We start from the raw sequence: 5,740 nt of genomic DNA on the forward strand, positions 1-5,740 counted from the left end.
TACACATACTAGTTGATACACATACTAGTTGATAACTCCACTCTAGTATGATGGTGGACACATACTAAGTTGATACTCACTCTAGTTGTACACATTACTAGTTGATACACATTACTAGTTTGATGACTCTCTAGTTTGATACACACTCTAGATTGATTCACACTCTAGTTGACTACACACTCTAGTTTTGATACCACCACCTCAGTTGTACAGCATACTAGTTGATACTCACTCATAGTTGAACACCACTCTAGTTGATAAACACTCTAGTGATACCACACTCTAGTTGATACACACTCTAGTTGATACACATACTAGTTGAACACTGCTAGTTGCATACACACTCTAGTGATACACTGATTAGTTGATGCACATACTAGTTGATACACACATCTATTTGATTACATGTAGTTGAACACATACTAGTTGATACACAACTCAGTTGATACCTCTCTAGTTGATACAACTCTAGTTGAAACACACTCTAGTTGATACACACTCTAGTTTGAACACAGTCAGTTGATACACATATAGTTGTACTCACTCTAGTTGATACACATACTAGTTTTGATACACATGTAGTTGAACACACCTCTAGTTGATACACATTCTAGTTGATATCACACTCTAGATGATACACACTCTAGTTTGAAAACACACTCTATTGATACACATACGTAGTGGATACACATACTAGTTGATACACACTCTAGTTGATTACACCACTCTAGTTATACACACTCTTGTTATACACGTAGTTGATACACACTCTAGTTGGATACACCACTCTAGTTGATCACACTCTAGTTGAAACACTACTAGTTGATACACACTCTAGTTGACACCACACTTCATAGTGTGAGAACACACTCTAGTTGATACACTAACTAGTTTGATACACACTCTAGTGATACACATACCTTGAATCACACCTCTATTGAATACAACACTAGTTTATACACAATACTAGTTGATTACGACTTATAGTTGATACACACTCCAGTATGACTGAAGCGATAAATGTCCGTGTGTAAGAGTGACAGAGACAGGGACAGGGACAGGGACAGGGACAGAGACAGGGACAGAGATGGACGGGGACAGGGAGGGGGACAGAGACAGGGACAGAGATAGGACAAGGACAAAGACACTGACAGGGACAGGAGACGTGACAGTGACCAAAGCTGCTGCCTGGCTGCCGCGTCTCTCTCAAGTCCCGCTGCGGCTGTTTCAGCATCATCACTCTACGGGGCTTAAGCTGCCATCAGCGGCAGACATTTTACATTCCGCCGGCGTATCCTAATGAGAGGCGTGGAGCTGACTGTCTGACACTGTCGGACCGCATCAATCCAAACTTTGTCTCTTAATCCTCTCCTGCCAGGCGCAYGCTAGCCTGCCTCCTTCCTCCTGCCGACGGTCAGAGCCCTTGGGGAAGGGGKAGGGATGGTCGACGGGTGGGTACACACACTCACACTTACTCAATCACATCCACACACTCACATACTTACACAATCACACAWACACACAGAGCTTAAATTCTCACCGTTTTTGTCAGACGAGCTAGCTAGCCCAGGGGAAGTCCATGGACTGCATCCTGTCTGAGAACCTTTGGACTGCTAGTCTCAGATCACTCATTCATGCCAATTACCCACCCAGCACACACATAGATGTAGCATTCCTGTCATATTACCACCCATGACCTTCTCCATATCTGGGGAATGTGATCACATAGACTCAGTGCTGTCCAGAAGTTGAGTGATGGCCCATTTAAATGTTCAGGCCCAGTGTGACATATCCCTATACCTTCCCCCATACTGATTACCTACATGGGAAAGGTAGCTTATAAATAATGAGCGAGCAGGGTATTGAGAGAATGCATGATTAGCAACTGCTACTGTCATCCTCAAAGAGCCTGTGTAGTACTGTGGTAATTAACACTATTAACCTTGCCACGGGTTTTCCTACAGGTGTGTCAGAGGCAGTGAATGTTTCAGTCCCTGTGCTGCACAAGTTAAAGAGAAAGCAGTAGTAGCAGTTGGATAGAAGATCCCCTTATTCTAACAAGAGGGGTGCTGAGAGGCTTGAAGATCCCTTATTCTAACAAGAGGGTGCTAGAGGCTTGAAGATCCCTTATTCTAAACAGAGGGTGCTGGAGGCTTAGAAGTCCCCTTATTCTACAAGGGTGCTGAAGGTTATTGATGGTGAATGTAAAGGCACTGGCGCAACGACCACCCTTGCTGTCTCTGCCTGGCCGGTTCCCCTCTCTCCACCGAGATTCTCTGCTCTAACCATATTACGAGGGCTGAGTCACTGGCTTACTGGTGCTCTTCCATCCCGTCCCTAGGAGGGGTTTCGTCACTTGAGTGGGTTGAGTCACTGACGTGATCTTCTGTCCGGGTTTGGGGGCCCCATTGGGTTTGTGCCGTGGGGGAGATCTTCGTGGGCTATACTCAGCCCTTTCTCAGGGTAGTAGTTGGATTTGAAGATATCCCTCTAGTGGTGTGGGGGCTGTGCTTTGGAAAAGTGGGTGGGGTTGTATCCTGCCTGGTTGGCCTGTCCGGGGGTATCGTCGGACGGGTTCCTTAGTGTCTCCCGACCCCTCCTGTCTCAGTCTCCAGTATTTATGCGCTGATAGTTTATGTGTCAGGGGGTTAGGGTCAGTCTGTTATGTCTGGAGATATTTTCTCTGTCTTATCCAGTGTCCTGTGTGAATTTAAGTATGCTCTCTCTAATTCTGAGCGTGGGACCATGCTCAGGATAACCTGGCCTGATGACTCCTTGCTGTCCCCAGTCCACCTGGCCGTGCTGCTGCTCCAGTTTCAACTGTTCTGCCTGGGGCTATGGAACCTGACCTGTTCACTGAGACGTGCACTTGTACCGGACCTGCTGTTTTCGACTCTCTCTCTCTACCACACCTGTTGTCTCTAACTCTGAATGCACGGCTATGAAAGCAACTGACATTTACTGAGGTGCTGACAGTTGCAGATGTTTATACATCTGCATTACTTGCTGTTTGGGGTTTTAGGCTGGGCTTCCGTATAGCACTTTGTGACATCAGCTGATGTAAAAGTGCTTATAAATACATTTGATTTGATTTGAAGGCTAGAAGGTCCCCTTATTCTAACAAGAGGGTGCTGGAGGCTAGAAGATCCTTTTCTAACAAGAGGGTGCTGGAGGCTAGAAGATCCCTTATTCTAATGAGGGTGCTGGAGGCAAGAAGATCCCCTTATCTAAAGAGGGTGCTGGAGGCTAGAAATCCTATTCTAATGAGGGCTGGAGGCTAGAAGATCCTTATTCTAATGAGGGTGCTGGAGGCTAGAAGATCCCCTTATTCTAACGAGGGTGTGGAGGCTAGAAGATCCCCTTATTCTAACAAGAGGCTGCTGGAGGCTAGAAGATCCCTTATTCTCGAAATGCTACACTCTTGTTATTCTGGCCATAGGTTATCAGGTATTAGAACCTGTTCCGGTGTCGACCCAGCCTATATGATAGTAGTTTTCAATACAGACAGTTTAATTGCTAAAGTGGATATTTATTAGTAAAGTAATATATTTTTCATGGCATGCAGTATGTATCATGTATTTGAGCCACCTTAGCAGTCGGTGGGTTTAATGGAAGTCTGTGGGAGAGATTCAAGTCACACTGGAAGAAGTGTTTTAGGGACGATGGCCAAGCCCTGCGTGGTGAAAAGCTCTTAGCGTCTTATTGGCTAGCATCGGGAAGGGAATAGAAGGCATCGATAGTAGGGATATAGGTTCCAACTAAATTACCCCTCCTCTCCAGCTACCTGTCTTAAATTGTTTTTAAATTGCTCTCCCTTTTTCTCTCTCCATCGTTAGGTAGGAAGCCAGCACTAGTTGAATATTCTGGAGGAGCCACTTGTGTGGAAACATTTCAGTGATTGATTTATGACCATTACAGGACTCACAGTGGAACACAAATACCATTTACCTCAAGTCTATATTTTTTACGTTTTAGGATGTTAAGCGCTCTGTGTGATCTGCCTTACCTTCAGCTGTTCATCATCAATCAACTTTATCAGCCTACTGTCCCAATACTCAATATTCATTCGGTCTGCACTGGTTTCTCAAAAGCAACATCGTAACAGACTATAAATGGAATACCAAAAGTGTGAATAGCTTATCTCATGCTGGGCTGTAGAGAGTTTCAAATTGATGTTTATCCATGCCTGGAATACTGCATATACTGTAGAGGAATATCTGATGTTTGGGAAAGGTGATAGTAAGAAAGCGTGTTCTGTATAAGTGACAGAGACCCATGATGGTATCTTTATGTACCATTAAACCCGTTCAGGATTCAGGACACAGGTGGCTAGAACAGGTTAATCCTATCTGCTGTCTCCTGTCTCACTGCTGTCTACTGGGGGAGGACTTGACAGCTGTCTGGTTAACACATTCTAATGGCATGAAATCGCCTGTGACATGACATGGGTTTCTCCAGTCCATACACACCTCTTACCCTTTCTCCGCCCCTACAGTACAACACGGACAGTGTCCACTCAGGGGTGTCCTAGTAGAAGATGATCTGTCTGGTTAGCTATCAGTCACCTGGAGGTCATTGTTTGGTGGGGTAGCACTAGGAAAGGTCCCAGTCAGGATGCAGACATGCACTCATACTGTAGGCCTGCTACACGGAGCTTACTCTCTGTCTTGTTGCGTGTTTGCATAGCTCAGCCTCAGACCGGACCGGGTCTCAATCTGCCGTATTTACCCAGGATTCACAAGGGTTTCTCACTGAGGATCACAGTGAGTGAGCAAACACCATGGACGGGGTTGTCTCGCTGGCTGGCAGCTGTTTACTCTCGCTACAGTGTCAGGAGTGTCCTTGGGACTGTGCAAACAGTCAGTTATCAATCCGCAGACGCTGGCAAACCCATATTATTTTCAACATAATTCTCTCATGTCCCGGATTTACCCCAATGTGTGTTTTTGATGATTTTAAATGTTTTAAATCGGTTTATCTTGGCGAGCCCATGTGACAACGTAATGCTTAGTCTAGATACTTATATGGGAGTCTTGTTACTGTCTGATTGCATCAAATATTTCTTTAGAATAAAAGTTTATCTTAAACCCCTATTCCCTCACTCTTAAGCCATTGCTGACCACAAACTGCTGTGGTTTTGGTTTAGACATTTGACCAATCGACTGGCTCCTTACAGGGAGTGCGGTCCTCTTCCTCTCAGCAGAGGGCAACCGAGCACCGACACCACAACCAGCGCACACACACACATGCACACAAGTGCATATGTTTACCCTTTGTAACAACACACACATTCCTTTCAGGAGTGTTTTTCATATGTCTCTGATAAAGGGGATACGCAGGCAAAGTATTAGGCCAGAGCCATATCACTGAGGTTTGTGATTCCATGAGCAGACAAAGTATTTAGGCCTAAGCCATATCACTGGGTTTTGGTGATTCCTGAGCAGACCAAAGTATTTAGGCCGTAGAGCCATATCACTGAGGTTTTGTGAATCCATGACGACAAAGTAAGCCTGTTCCTGGTTTCTTCCACAGTGGAAGGATTAGTGGTCAGATGACGGGGAACGTTTTGGGGGAACATTTGTTCCCATCGCTGTATCTAGTTCCCAGACCAGACAGGGGGGAACAGTGGTATGTTTTTTTATTTTTTCTCTGTGCGTATCCCCCTCTCCTCCCACCTCCCTTCTCCTCCCTCTCCTCCCTCTCCTCCTCTCCTCTCCTCCCTCGTCTCTCCTCCCTCATC

The sequence above is a fragment of the Salvelinus sp. IW2-2015 genome, unplaced genomic scaffold, assembly GCF_002910315.2.
Source record: "Salvelinus sp. IW2-2015 unplaced genomic scaffold, ASM291031v2 Un_scaffold2092, whole genome shotgun sequence".
Lineage (NCBI taxonomy): Eukaryota > Metazoa > Chordata > Actinopteri > Salmoniformes > Salmonidae > Salvelinus > Salvelinus sp. IW2-2015.